A 16554-nucleotide genomic window follows, 5' to 3' on the forward strand; every position below is an offset into this window, starting at 1 on the left:
TCCCTATTCCTTTAGAATTCGAAATTCGTAATGTTCAAATACCGTTCCTTTGAAAACAATTCATAAAACCCAATCATGCATTCATAATGGTATCATCAACCATTATATTCATATATAGATTAACAAATGATTCTTAGTATTTCACACTAAGTATTCTTATACACATGATTAAACCTTGATCGTCAGCGGGAGTGACTCTGGGCACAGTTGCTAACATTTAGTGCCACGTTAAGCCTATCGAGCAATGGATAGGGAGGAGCACCTCGTCCTAGGATCCAAACACCTTTAACTCAAGAAACCTAAAACATGAATTTTAAAAATGTAATTATAAACTCAGTGAGTGAACATAGAAAGGGAACAAGCAATTACAAGGAATGATTTAGAAATCATGATGCACTTAAGTTCGAAAACAGTGCAATCTAGTTCAAGATCTTATTAAAATCCTTCCATCAACCCCAAGTTATTAAATCATTTCATAATGAAGGAACCATATTTAGCAGGAAATCGGAAAGAGAGGAAATTTCCAGCAATGATCCAAGCAAGGCAGCATAAACATAATGTTCTTGTTGCAATAAAATCAATTCACATGTAAATGGGAAATTTTCAAGATTTATCATGCCATATAATCACATATTATAATCATAATCTTTCTATTGCATATACATATGCTTAAGCATATATCAATTAATATACCACCACACCTCATCCAGCTCATGTACATCATCACCGGCATGTGCACTGCCTACTCCGCACATGCACTGTTGTAATTTTCATGACAGCATCATTACCGGCATGTGCACTGCCTACTCCGCACATGCACTGTTGTAATTATCACGACATCATCATTGTCGACATGTGCACTGCCCACTCCGCACATGCACAATTGTAACTATCACGACAGCATCATTACTGGCATGTGCACTGCCCACTTCGCACATGCATGGTTGCATTTGTCACACAATGGTACCATTTATGACATAGTATATATATATATATATCATTATACAGAAACTTATGAATTCATCACACTATCCATTTCATAACATAAAAACATTTCATAAGGGCTTGTTCCCATGCAAGCTTTTGAAGAAAAACCAATAAAACGTTTTAGAGGATTTAATCAAACATAAACGTGTATATCCCAAGACATTTTAATGCAAGGTCACTCACCTGGCAACAATGAGATTTTAAGTCGTTATTTGTTTGGAGATGTCTCTAACTATTTTCACTGTCGGTCACTCGTTATTTACTCCGACATGCCACCACAATTCTCTAACTTTATCTTTGCACTTTCTAGCAATAATACGAACTCAATATATTTAATTACATACGTATACGGGCAGCACTTCAATCAATTAATCCTTACTCAAATTTATATTTTCATCCTATCATGAAACCATCTTTAATTAACTCACATCTTAATACATTTTTACCAAAATTACTTACATCCATTGCTTACGAAATTCCTTAGATTATATCACCGGCAACTTATTTATGATGTCACATGCCTACTTCAACCTTTCTAAATAATTTTTACCCAAATCCATCTTATATTTCCACACATAATCCACATATATGGCAGCAACAATTATTCTCACTTTCACTCTATTATTTCCTAGTTTACACGCATCGTTATCTATCTAACTTTCAATACTTTGTTTCTCAATCTTCCATCCACAATATTCCTTTTTTATTTCTTTCAAACAACATGCCATACAATCTTAACAATTTTTAACTAGGTTATGCAAATAGATCCTTTCAACAACCATAATTCCATCACAATATTCAACTAACCGTAGGCTTTAAAACATAGTGTTAAGCTTACCATTTTCTTTTTCCACTTTGAGTCCTTCATGTACCCATGGGTTTATTGGCTTACATGTTATTAATTTTTCTCCAATCAAGCCAATCTTTGCTGCCACAAGAGATTTTTCTAAGTCACTAACTCATTTTCAAAAACTACTCAAGCCAAAAACAAGAATTCTTACCATTCCTTGCTTGAATCACCAAAACCAAGCTTTTTATACCTTTCTCTCTTTTTGTTTCTTCTTCTCCTAGAGTTTATATGTGCTGAAAATTGGGGTTAGAAGTTGTAACTTTGGTGCACAAGAAGTTGGGAGAAGAATGAAGCAAGAAGAGAAAAGAAATGAAAAGAAAATGAAAGAAAATTAGCTTTCCATGGGAGAATGAAAGAATGGCGTTGGAAGCTTCAAGAATGAAGAAGAAAATATCTTGCTGGGAGGATAAGGACTATTTTGGGCTGATAAGGATGGGAGTCAAAGCTTCTTTTGGAAGCTTTGACCAAACTTTATGCAAAATTACCATTTTACCCTTTAAGTTTCTTTCCATTTTAATTTAGTCCTCCCAACACTCATTTAACTCCAATTTCCTTATATTATCTTCTTCTACATATGTACAAACAACGTATGAAGTTTGTACTCCAACGTAGTATCCCCATAATATTTAAAATATTTATTTACCTGCACTATCTTTACTTAATAAAGACACGCAGCCCCATTAACATCATTTTTCTCCAAAATTCTCTCATTCTTCTTCTCCCCCACTTAGATTGACCATATACTCCTTCATGAAAAATTTTGACACTGAATAAAATATTAATATTTTAATATTATTTTATTAATAAAATATTATTTTATTCTAAAAATTTCCTCTTGTCCCCTTAGTACCCAAAAATACCTTATTATGCCTCAATTGACTTCCGAATCACTTTTTATCTCACAAATTCTTCTCCGATAAAAATATCATTATTTTATTATTATTTCTTTGTGTGCAGAATATTTTATCCCAAACTATTCCTTTCATCTTTCATCATTTCTAAACATTATAATTAACCTCAATTGGCATCCAGTAAGCTTTATTAGTCACCATATCAAAGTACGGGGTATTATAGTGCACTCCCTACTCGCACACTCTATCATCATCATGTGTGCACTCCCTACTTGCACACTTCAACATCATCACACAACATTATTCATCAATACAAAACATATATTCATATATATACCTACCAACATAATATAGAAGCACATGGATTCATCCTTTTACACATTTCACATTTTTCACAACATCAAAACATTTTATCAAGGGCTTGTTCCCTAGCACACATTTTTAAAGAAAAGTTGGATAAAATCATTCAAATACATTACATTTTCCAAAGAAATTTTGAAAGGCAAGTTCACTCACCAGTCTTGTTGATTCTTTTGCTTGACTCTAACCTCAACTAATACTCCAAATGGACATGTGAGGCCTTGTTGGAACCTATACATACACAATATCACAACCAACCCAAATTGGCATTAATATAATCCAAAAGCTTTTTCCTAATCAAGTTCCACTAGTTATTCCTAACTAGCTTCCAATTGCCATTAAATGGTTAGTTATTCACACTACTCTAGTCACCCTAAGAGTGAATAAACAACTTCAATGATAAAACACTCACAAACCCCATTGTTAGCCATTATCAAAAACTAAAGAAATTTAACCCTAACTTATACTCACCTTGATGGTCTTTGTAGTTGAATTCTTTTTCAAAATTCTTCAAGCTAACAAGGGAAATCACTCACTCTCTCTCTCTCTCTCTACATGTCCAGCTAGTGAAGGAAAGATGGAAGTAAGACTTTTTAAGGGTTTTAAGGTGAAAGAGTGAAAGAGCACAAAAGGTTCTATGAAAAAGTGCTCAAAAGCATGAAATTGAAGCTAGAAAGAGAAAGTTATGGAAGCTTTAAGGGAGGCTCCCATGGAGATGAAGAAACGTGAGAGGGGAAAGGAAGAAGAAATGGCTGGAAGTTGCTGGAAATTGCTAGAGCTTTAGATATTTATATCTAAAGTTTATCCATTTTTCACTTAAATTACCAAAATGCCCTTAACATGGTGACTTTGTCTTCCTCTCATCTTTTGTGCAACCTTTTACTTTTTTGAATCTAGGGTAAGGTCCATAATAGTCTAGAAATACTTAGGTTCACAAACACATAAAAATTTAGACCCGAGATGCAAATGACCATTTTACCCCTATCATGAAAATTATCATTATTTTTATCTTCTTCATTTATTTACCATCATAAACATCATTTATTCATTCCTTAGGCCTATTTAGACCTTAATAGCTTAAAAAAAACCCACTTGTAGGAGCTCTTCAAGAGAAATTACGAAATTACCCCTAGTATGCATTATCACGTCTACTTCTAGTTATGTGTCTATAGAGATCGAGATTTCACAGGTTCACTTCTGAATTACCCTTTTTAACTCGGTAATTAACCTCAATTGGCATCAGTAAACTTTATTAGCCACCGTATCAAAATACAGGGTACTACAGGCTGATTGGACCAAGAGCAAATATCAAGGCATTTTTCTCAAAAGCTTACAAAAGATGGGATCTAAACTTAAGAGAAATGAGTGTGTCAAAGCACTTATAGGTACCGTACACCTTTCAGAAATCGGGACTCTTTCCACTCCCTTCTTTAGAGTCAATCAACCCTCCATTCAAAATGACATGATTTCAACCTACTAATGAGAATTGATGAAAAGTTAACTGAACAAGTTGAGAAAATTGTGATAGTTGAAAAAAGACTAGAGAAACTTGAGAATTTAGTCCTCAAAGAAAAAGAAGTTGAATTTCCTACAAATCAAACAAGAGTTGAGAGTGTTTCAAGTGAAAGAACTGCCACAGAGTAGTTTGAAACACATGCATCTGATCTTGAAGGTGAAACTGACAAAGCAAATGCTGAAAATCAAAGCAAGTGTAATGATGAATTTGCAGCCAATGAAACAAAACCATATATAGGAATTGAGAAAGAAAAAGAAAGTGAGGGAGTAACAGAGAAGAATGATCATAAATAAGAAAAAGAAAAATAGATGGAAGTTGAACAAGAAAATTAGAACAAAATGGAAAAAGGGGTAGCCAAAACTAACAACAAATCTCCTGTAGAGTCTAAAGAGATAGAGGTTACAAAATTCATTGCTGATTTAGTCAAAGAAGTTGAAGCTAACCAACAAAGAGCAAGCAAAAGGATGGAGTAAGAGCCCAATTAGCACAAAAAGATAAAGAGAATATTGCAAGACAATAAGTTCAAGACAAGAGCAAGGTACTAGTTATTAGGTCAGTTTCTAAGAAACCTTCTAGGCAAGGTAGGAAAACAATGGCTACAAAGGCCAAAGTCTTCGGAAGAAGGAAATTTTCCAAGATAGCTAAGTCCATTGCCAAGCTAACCTTCAAACATGCATCCCCTGAAATCATATCCTCTAGATCTTCTTCATCATCTAACCTTGAATCTCTTCATTTGCTTCATATTGATCCTTTATCTGTTCACCTAGGAACTGATGAATCATTAGTAAATAAGTCTTCATCAAACTCTGATTAAAGGAAATACAAGTTTATGACCTTTTTTTTTATTGATGACAAAAAAGGGGGAAAATAGAATGACAAATTAAGATTAGGTTGAACAAGGTTTATGTTTTGTATTTCGTGTTGTGTTGAACTGAATACTTATGTTTTATGCTATTAGATTAAGTGATAAATGTTTGAACTGCTAGTTTAGGGATATTTTTAGGACATTGTTGTTGAATGTTTATATCTATGTGATCAAAAGCCAATCTTGAATTTTTATGATTACTACTTAGTTGAGCAATATTTGTACATAGATATCCATTAAACTTGCAAGAAAAATTTGATTCCTTATTGTTCTTAATGCATATAATAAGGAGGAGCACATACTTAGGGGGAGCAATCCTTAAATTTGCACATAGAATTTATTACTTTAAAGACATTGCACTCTTAATCTAAGAGTGTTTTGTCATCATCAAAAAAGAGAGAGAATGTTGACTCCATATGTTTTTGATGATAACAAAACATTTCTTATTTATTAATATCTAACTTCACTATTTAACTGTGCAAGATATACTTTAATCCCTCTAACAAATTTGTTAATTAAAGGCAAGACAAGATGCTTGCTAAATTTGAATATGGGTTAATCAGTTAAAGATAAAAAGAAGAAAGTGATTAGTAAATACAGAACACTATTAACTGATTAACATGAAACCTTAACCAGTTAAGGCATAATTGGGCGCTATATAGAAGCAAGATAGCAAAGCCTTATTCATATAGCACCAGGCTTAATTGATTAAGAAGGTATTGGAAGTAAAAACAGAAGCAACCTAATTGGTTAAGGAATTGGGTTAATTGGTAAAAGAACAAGACCTTAAGTACCCTCAAGTGTCAAAATCCAAACCCAAATTGAAGATAACCATTAAAGGGAGCCAAAATGAAGAAATTTAATTCAAAGAATTTTTAATTGGTTAAAGCATATTTTAATCAATTAAAGATGAAGGGAGATAAGTTTCAATCAGTTAAAGGGAGGTTAACCAATTAAAGGAAGTCTGTTAGGTAGAGAACTTTTAAAATAGAGAGTTTTTAATTAGTTAGAGTCTCTTTTAACCAATTAACACAGTAAATAGAGTTGTTATATAGTGCAAGTCAAAAAAAGCTTAATCGATTAGAACCTAGTTTTAACTAGTTAACAGAACATTGTTTGCCTATTTGAATTTAAATGCTAGAAGATAAAATAACAGCTAAAATAGCATCAGATTTGTTCCCAACAGCTAGAAACTATCCCTAATTGCAAAATCTAACGTTCAAATAAGAGAGAGAAGCACCTAAGATCTTATTTTGGGCAAAAAGCCAAAAAACCTTTTCTTACACACTTGTTCCTCATTCTTATTTTTGTCAAAATGTTTGAGCTTGATTGTATTCCTTTTAGATCAATAAAGATGATCACGTGTACTTCTTTTTCTTCTTAATTCTTAGTTAGAGTGTAGGAAGTACTTTAAGGTTATTTGTAAGGAATTAGAGCATGGGTTATAAGCTCACCTTGTAAAAGCTTGGTGAAAGCTGTTAATTCCACTAGTGTAGTAAAGTTGGGTTGAAAATCCTTGATTGGGAGATCAAGGTAGTGGTGTAGGTCAAGGGGACCAAACCAATATAAATACTTATGTTCTATCCACTTCCCTTTATGTTTTCTTAGTGTCTTTTAATCTTAACAAGTTTTAATCTTTCTTTCTTATCTTACAAAGAGTTTTAAGCATAAGAGTTGACTTCAAAACAATTTTCAAAAGTGCTATTCACCCCTCTAGAACTCCTTAGGGACAAACAAACCCAAGCAGCTTCCACTACCAAATCCATTCGGATAATTAAACATGACATTTGAGAAAGTGCCTCAACTCAAAAAGTATGCATACATATATAATTATGCTCAAAGTATATTTCTTTTGAAAATTTATAACATTTTCCAAATGCATGTATCTGTGTAAAACCATCAAAACCAAAGAACTCACAAGTTCATATACCAACATATATCATGCCAACTAATGGCCAAGTATAAACATTTATCAAAATATATTTAACCAAAACAAAGTATGACTCAAACTCAGCGAAGTAATGCAACAAAAGATGGGAAACCTTTATTAGATGCCTTGGATTCCACCTACCAAGTATTAGCAAAGAAATGACTCCCTTGATAAGCCAACCAAAGATCTACAAATCAAAAAGCAAATATGTCACAACCCAATTTTCGAGCCATGACCGATGCATGGGCCCAATGGGCATAGCCCACTAAGCCCAAGCAAGCCTATTTATTGACCTGTTCATCATTCCATCAAAAGTTCCTAAAGTCACATTTCATGATTCCAATTCAAGATAATGCTAACCATTGCCAACTCATAGTGGCATTACCAATCAAAATATACATATATTGTCTAAAACATACATCTTAATAATTTACATCGGGTTTGTCTATACACAACAAAAGGGATACTCGACTTTCAGCAGAGAAACTCGGGCAAAAGTGCAACTATTGAATGCCAAGATACTTACCAAGGAGACGAATCTATAAGGACACCTCGACCTAGTTACCGACTGCCTCCTGATCTGAAAACATGAAGTTGAAAACAGTGGGTATAAACTCAGTTAGTGAACAAAGGAAGGGAACAAGCAAACGATAAGAAAAGTTTAATGAAATCAAACAGTGAGTATAAACCCAGTGAGTGAACAAAGGAAGGGAACAAGCAAACGATAAGAAAAGTTTAAAGAAATCATGATGCACTTATTTTCAAATACAATGCAATTTAGTTTAGTTCTTATTAAAACCCCTCATTAAACCTTTAATTGGTTAATCACTTGATGGTGAATGATCCATGCACAACAAAGAATTTGAAGAGTGACAACTTTAGTAGCATTCAAGCAAGTTAAGCGAAATGATTGATCCTCACTGCACGGAAAGAGATTCTCGCTGCAACGAAATTTGGGCTCAAATCATCTGTTGGCCGAGGGTTTCTCACTAAAACCCCTCATTTCAAACTTAATTAATTAATTCCTTGATGTTGGAAGTCCATGATCAACTATGATGTTAAAGAAGTGGAAAATATGGCAGAAATCAAACAAGGTAGCAAGCACGACGGAAGGTTTCCCGCTGCAACGAGAATGAATTCTCGTTGCAACGAAACCATCTGTAGACATCTCGCTGCAGCAAGTTACAAGCTGCAGCCAGCCTCCCAACCCGAGAGTTTCTCGCTGCAATGAGAAATAGAACACCAAGAAAAAAAATTCTCATTATATCAAGAAAAGGCCATTCTGCTACAATGACAAAATCAACTTGAAAATACTTAGCAATTTCCAAGGTTCAACATGCAAGATTTCACTTACATTACAACCATATACCATATTCATGAATTTTCTATCACATAAATATATATATAAACACCAATCCCACCACCGCCTCACCCAGCTCATGTGTAACCCTCACATCACGCATATAGCTAGAGTCATCGTGTGCATCCCCCACATCGTGCACAGTTAATACTGCCGTGTGCGTCCCCTACATCGCGCACAGGCAATATCATCATCCACACTCCAGAACCCGTCATCATCAGCATGTGCATCCCCCACATCACGCACACACACAGTTATATTTATTACACAATATTAACTATCGATACACAACATATATATATATATATCATCATCCTATAGAAGCACAAGGATTCATTATATTGCACACTCACCATATAAAACGTTTTAATAAAGGATTGTTCCCATGCATAATCTTTAAGGAAAAATCAAATAAAAATCATTCACATGCTTCATCCAAATGCCAATACATTTCCCAAAATATTTTAAATGCAACTTCACTCACCTTGGTGGATTTGTAATTGAATTTCTTTTCAAAATTCTTCTAAGCTAATAAGGGAAATCACTCCTTCTTTCTCTACATGTCCAACTAGTGAGTGAATGTACTTAAGAAAGACTTTTGAAGGCTGTTGAGGTGTAAAAGTAGAAAAGCATGAAAAACCCTATGAAAGGGTATAGAAAAACATGAGAAATAAAGCTAATTTAGGGAAGTTTTAAAGGTTTCAAAGGATACTTCCATGAAAGGTGCAAAGAAACATGGAATGGAGAGGAGGATAGGAGGAAGAAGAAGAAGAGAAGCTGCTGGAAAACTAAAGAAAAGCTGCTGGAGATTAGATATTTATAGTTAAAGTCTATCCAATTTTCATACAATTTACAATAATGCCCTTAACAAGGCCACTTGTCTTCCTCCTTTCCTTTATGCACTCTTTTACTCCTTTAACATTGAGACAAAGTCCATAATAGTCTAAAAGTACTCGAGTTCATGAAAACTTAAAAATGTTGACCCGAGATGAAAAATGACCGTTTTGCCCCTACCTCAGAAATCATCATTATTTCTATTTTTTTCATCATTTTATCCTTATTTTCATCATTCATTTATGCCTTAGGCCTACTTGGGCCTTAATAATGTTTGAAAGCATACTTCTAGGGGCTCACTAAGGAAATGACGAAATTACTCCTAGTTTGTGATATCGCGTCTACTTCTAGCCACGAGTCTATAAAGATCAAGGTCTCACAAAATATTTCATGCAGTGAGATATAAATCCAAATGAGAAAATACAAGAAAAGGAACAAGCAAAACAGAAGAGCTTTCAAATAAATATATTCATATCAAACATTTACTTGTGATAGGTAGATTTTTCTAAGAAAATCAAAACTACTACTAATTACCTGTTTTTGTTAAAATATTTATTACATTCATTCACCTCTATCATTTTTATTATATTGTTCAAGTCCATTTTTATTTTTTAAAACAGTTTACGCTATAAAGTATAACTAATAATTATAATATGATTGCTATAATATAATTTGATACAAATACAAATAGATAATACATCAAATAAAAATATGCTTAATATAATAGATAAGATACGACTAAATTACAATAAATTTTAAATTGTAGTACATTTATTTAGCAATGGTGTATCTAGCAATGTCATATTTATACGAGAAGAAATTTGTAAGGCCAATTAATTCACTTGTTTTGTCACTCAGAAGAGAACTCTATACGCTTCCTTATCCCCCCATTGACTGGGATCAAGCCATAAATCTATGTGCTAAGGTAACTTACTTTCATCCATTTTTAATGAATAAATTCTATTAATTGATTTTATTTAAATTAGTCAAAATATTTCTTTACTAGTCTAAACATTTTTTTTAATTTTTAAAAATATTTATGTTTTTTTCTTGACTAAGCAAATCTAAATATTAATGTAATTAAAAAATATCATATCTATTGACTATGATTATTTATAAATTATATAATTGAAGTATTTCCACATTGTGACAAGTGTATTGAAATTAATTGACCATAGATATATATATTCATAGTTTCATGAATCTTACTTGATATTACTATTCACATTCTTAAAAATTGTATTAAAGTCAATATTAGTAAATTCTTATTAATTATGATGGTGTAATTACAAAATAAAATAATAATGTAAATGCTTTATATTAAAATAATTTTTATCTATACAAATATATGATTCATATTGTATAACTTTATAACAAAAAAAACCATAAAATTCATATTGTATAATTTATATTATATTTTATTCAACATTTAAGGCAAGGTATTCCAAGTTGAAAAATGGAATTTACAGAGTGAATGGATATATCTCAAGATTACAACTTGGAAACTATGTAACTAATCTCTTAATAAATGTGGATATACCAATATAGCTCAAAATAAACTCACAAAGAAAGAGAAAAGTGTAAGCACAAATGAAGTAGAAGATACCCTTTTAAATTTTTTTCATGTACAAAGTCCTGTTTAAGCTTATACTTTCTCTATACTAAAGTAAAATAAATTCAATAAATTAAGTAGAAATCAATTTCACCAATCATAGAGATATATTTATATCAAAGTTACCAAGCATTCAAGAGCAAAAACAAATGAATACTCAATTTTATCCTCATACTTCTTTTAGGATTATGCGAATTATAACATGTATCATTTAAATCAATTTTGTAAGATCAAGATATATCAACAAAGCTCAAAGGAGAGTTAGCAAAAAATTATGCACCTAATAGTAAAATAAGAACAAGCAACCATGCTTCTCATTAGAATAAAGAAATATAAACTTATTTCTTAGACATTACCCATCCTAGAAAATGTGTCTAAAGCATTCCAATCTCCAAGAAAAAAAAAACTTTATTCTTGTGTTCTCTAACATACTTACAAGAGATATTAATCATTTGATTTAGGGTAAAATACACTAACACCCTCAAGTTTTAATCATAATTCCACACAGGTTTATTAGTTTTGAAACTAAACACTTAGCCCTAAATGGGTAAACGGTGTTAATGATTAAACAAAAAATTATAAACATACCTTTATTCTTTTTTTACTCTTTTCTTTTCTCTTTGACTGACCGATGATGCTCCATTACACTAGCCGGTCACCCCGTGGCCAGATTTGGTCGTAAAATACCAAATTCAGTCACATCTCCCCAGAGGTGCTCCCTGGATCAAGGAGTGTACCTGATCATGCTCCCCAAATTAGGGGAGCTCCTAATTGTGTTGCTCCCCTAATTTAGGGAGCACTGATCTAACAGGATTTGGCATTCTCTAGCTAGATTCGATTGCAAGGTGACTGACCACAGGATAACAGACCAACTAATGGTAGGATACATTTTTTTTTTTTTTGAAAAATTATAGTTTGGTAAATTTGAAAATTAATGAAGGGTAAAATTATCCTTTCAATATTGCCACATCTTCAAACAAATGAAAATATTAACAATTGACTAACGATTGGACTTATATGTTTAGCAGAAGATATTTTTTGGGGCATACTGTTTATTTTGAAAATTAATAGACCCGTGTAAATTATGATTAAAACTTAAGTATGTTAGTGTCTTTTACCCTTTGATTTATGGTACCAAATCACTTTGGGTCCTTATGGGTTAGTACTCATGATTTTTTTGTTCATATTGGAATCCACATCATTTTTGTAATTGAAACCAGCACACTCTTGGTGAGTTTTACTTCTATGAGTAACATTCTCAAAGGAAAAATTATGTTGAATGGTCCAATTAATGACAATAAATACATTTGCTATACTTTTCGTTTGAGTCATTAGCTTTGACAAAAAAGTTATTAAAATGAGTTTTTTTTCATTGCCATTATAGCCTTTATCATTTTTTTAAAAAAGGCTTTTTGGATGTCCAATACGTCATTTAGTTTTTGTTGATTAACATAAAATTTAGTAAAAGAACTATGCAGATTTTTGTTCTTTTTCTTTAAGTCCACAACCTCACTTTCCATGTTCCTAATTGTGCGTTCTAACTCACATTTAGTCTTAGTTAGAGATTCAAATTCAACTTTTAGCTTGAAAATCATTTTGCTTATATTTCAAAGACATATTCTCAAATTCAAAAACTAATTTCTCAAAAGTATTTTGCAATTCATCAAAGGAATAAGAATTTAAGTTATTGATATTAGAGCTTACCTTAGGCTTTTAAAGATTCATGAGACATAGGTTTTGCCATCTCGTCCTCATGACCATTGTCAGATGTGTCACTATCACTCCATGTAGCCACCATAGCCTTCTTCTTAAGTTTCTTTGTTTCATACTTTTTTCATATTGAACATTCAAACTTGGTGCATCCATGCTTTTTGCATTCATAACAAATTACAAAATCTTTTCTTATGAATTTATTAAGCTATTTGGCAAACATAGCTATTTTTTCATCTTCATCGCTCCTTCAACCATCTTTTTTTCTTTTTATATGGTTGACTTTAATGCAAGGTTTCTCTTTTTGAAGACTCTCTCTCTCACTTTCATGGTTTTGCTTAATCTCGTGAGTTAGAAAAAAGCCAATTAGCTCATTCAGTGTGAGAGTATTTAGATTCTTAGCTTCCTTAATGGTCATCACCCTTGGTTCTCATGATTTTGGCAAGCTATGTAGCATTTTTTTTCACCAATTCTACATTTGGGTATGTCTTGCGAACTACCTTCAAGCCATTAACAATGTTGGTGACTTTATCTAACATTTTGTTAATTGTTTCATCATCTTTCATTTGGAAGAGCTCATAATCAAAAGTGAGCATCCCAATTTTGGATTCCTTCACTTGATTTATTCTTTCATGTGTAACCTTCAATTTATCTTTTACTTCCTTAGCACTCTCATACATGAATACTCTATTGTACTCACTGACACCAGATGTAGAAAAATGTGTGCTCATTGCCTTGCGATTAAGTTGAGCCAAATAAATGTCATTTACATTCCATTCACTTTCTTCCTTGATTACTTGTTTATCTAAGTCTTATATCTAAAGACCATTTAAGCTTCATAATCCCTACTTGAACAGATGGCTTTATTATATTTTTCTAATAAAAATAGTTTTCTCTAAAAAGAGAGGACACTTTATAATTGATTATCCATCTCTAATAGTGATTGGAACTAAATCCATGGTGATGAGATATACTTCATGGTCTTCTTTATTTGATTTTACACTCTTTCTATCCTTGTTAAAGGTTCTTCCTTGAGGTGTTTCTTTTCCAAATTTTCTTTACTTCTAGAAACTTTGATGCCTTAGTGGAACAAGAGTTGTTGAGCTAATAAGATCACTCTAAGGTGGTTAAACCTACAAAAATAAAGTCCAAATTCTAATACTAATTGTTACCTCAAATAGAATTAAAAATCTAAGAGTGGGGGTGAATTGGATTTCCAAAATTACTTTTTACAAAATAAACTTTCATAAAAACAAAAATTAAGTTCATTAACAATTCAATTGATATTTAATTGCAAGTAAATACAATAAAGATAAAAAGTGAAAGATGGAGAAAATTGCAAACTTGATTTATGTTGGTGTATTTTCAAAATTAAAGATTATGTCACATAATGAAAAGCTATCTTAGCTCAAAGGCTCTATCACATAAAGTGACATAGTGTGACTATTAGATTGTAGGTAGGTTTTCATGTGAATGGTTATATCTCTTGGTAAAATGACATCCAAAGGTTTTGGAAAAACATCATAGCTCAAAAGTTTAAATATGAAAAGTTATTGTTTCAAACTATGACTCAAAGATCATGTTTTATGGAATGAATAATTGTCTTTCCATAAGATGATTATTGAAACAATATCTTTATCTAAAGGTTGTGTCTTGCAAAATGTGAATATATCTTTTAGACAAAATGGTGCCTTAATGAAAGGGTTATGTCCTTGAAGAAAAGACACTTGCAAGCCTATATAAAGGGCTTGTTGCCAACCATTTTGACATATCAAATCAAAAACACAATAAGAGCAAGAAAGGTGTTGTGTTCTATTAACATAAACACTTAAGTTCCCATCAACTACAAAAGTGTCCAAATTCCTTATAATCTACTTGCTGCCGAAAGTAGGCTCTAAGGCCGAACAACTTGCAAACCCTTGGGTGTATCTAGCGGTCTATTCTCGTAAAGTGCAAGACGAAGTTAGACATTGGCTTCATTGTATCCCTAAGGCTATTCGCATTATTCTCCTTTGCATACCGAGTAGTGGGGTGAAATAAGTCTTAAAGATAGCATCTATTGAAAGGCTCGCCTTGAAGCCAATTTTGTTGGTTCTTAAATTCCATCTCAACCCCATTTTCACCAATAATTTTAAGACTTATTTTCGTGGTATTCAAAATGGCTTCACTTAAAGAGATGGCTACCAACATTGTCAAGTTAAATCACTTTGAAGAAGGAAACTTTATTCGATGGCAGAAAAAGATGCGCTTCCTCCTTACAACTCTTAATGTCCCTTATGTTCTAGATACACCTAGACCAAATAAAGAAGGTGGTGAAGAATCCGTGGATCAAACTCGTTTGAGGCAAAAATGGGATAATGATGACTACATATGCATGGTACACATTCTTAATGGAATGTCAGATGCATTTTTCGATGTGTACCAAAATGAAGCTAGTGCAAAACAACTTTGGGACAAATTGGAAGCAAGATACATGGCTGAAGATGCAAGTAGCAAAAAATTTCTGGTTAATCATTTCAATAATTACAAAATGGTTGAAATCATTCTGTTATGGAGCAATTGCATGAGCTTGAACGAATTCTAAAAAACTTTAAGCAATATGGTCTTAAAATGGACGAAGCTATTGTGGTATCTTCAATAATTGATAAGTTTCCCCCTTTATGGAGAGACACTAAGAAAACTCTAAAGCATAAAAAAATAAATGTCTCTCGAAGACCTTGGTGATCATCTTTGAATAGAAGAAGATTATCGCAAACAAGAATAAGTAAAGCAAGATGAAAAAGAAAAGGATTCTAATGAAAAGAATCTTGAGACTTCGAAGGTCCATGTGATGGAACATAAACTATCAAACAAGTCAGTCTCATGCAACAAAAGAAAACATTCCGTGGGCATGAATGACAAAAGTCATAAGATCAAAAGGAACAAAAATGGGCCATGTTTCCATTATAAAAAACTTGGACACTTTAAGGTAGAATGTAAACTTTTGAAAAATAAGACACAAGGTGTGAACAATAACAAATTTATGGCTATGGTTTCTGAGGTCAATCTTCTCCAAGATGATGGAGCATGATGGATTGCCACTGGTGCAACTAATCATGTATGCAAAGACAAGAGTTTCTTCAAGACTTTAGAAGCAGTTAATGATCGAACCGTGCTATACATGGGAAATTCCTCCACTACACAAGTGAAAGGAAAAGGCACCATGGAACTTGTGTTTACTTCTGGAAAAATACTTGTACTAAGCAATGTTTATTATGTACCAGAAGTTAGAAAGAATCTTGTGTCAGGTGATTTGTTGAATAAGTATGGCTTCAAATTAGTATTTGAAGTAGATAAGTTCATCCTTACAAAAAGTGGACAATATGTGGGAAGTGGATATTTTTGTGAAAACATGTTCAAACTTAATATTAATAAGAATATTACTAGTTCCACTTATATTGATGCCTCTTTTAATGTTCATGATAGTAAAGCAACTTTGTATAATTTATGGCATAATAGATTAGGTCATGTTCATTATAGAATAATGCATGATATGGCTAAATTAAAGTTAATACCCAACATTGATGTAAATAATGATATGTGCAAGACATGCATGGTTACTAAAATCACAAGAAGCTCATTTTCTAAGGTAGAAAGAAACTCCAAATTACTTGCATTAATACATTCTGATGTTTGTGAC

At 32.4% G+C, this 16554-nt stretch overlaps 1 long non-coding RNA gene across 1 annotated transcript; it reads right to left on the bottom strand.

Moving 5' to 3' along the window:
* LOC108663345 lies at positions 260 to 1866 on the bottom strand. Its single transcript, XR_001929314.1, has 3 exons — positions 1826 to 1866; positions 1171 to 1293; positions 260 to 299 (listed from the first exon to the last, which is right to left on the bottom strand). It is a non-coding gene; the product is annotated as an uncharacterized LOC108663345 (long non-coding RNA).

The sequence above is a fragment of the Theobroma cacao genome, chromosome 9, assembly GCF_000208745.1.
Source record: "Theobroma cacao cultivar B97-61/B2 chromosome 9, Criollo_cocoa_genome_V2, whole genome shotgun sequence".
Taxonomy (NCBI): Eukaryota; Viridiplantae; Streptophyta; class Magnoliopsida; order Malvales; family Malvaceae; genus Theobroma; species Theobroma cacao.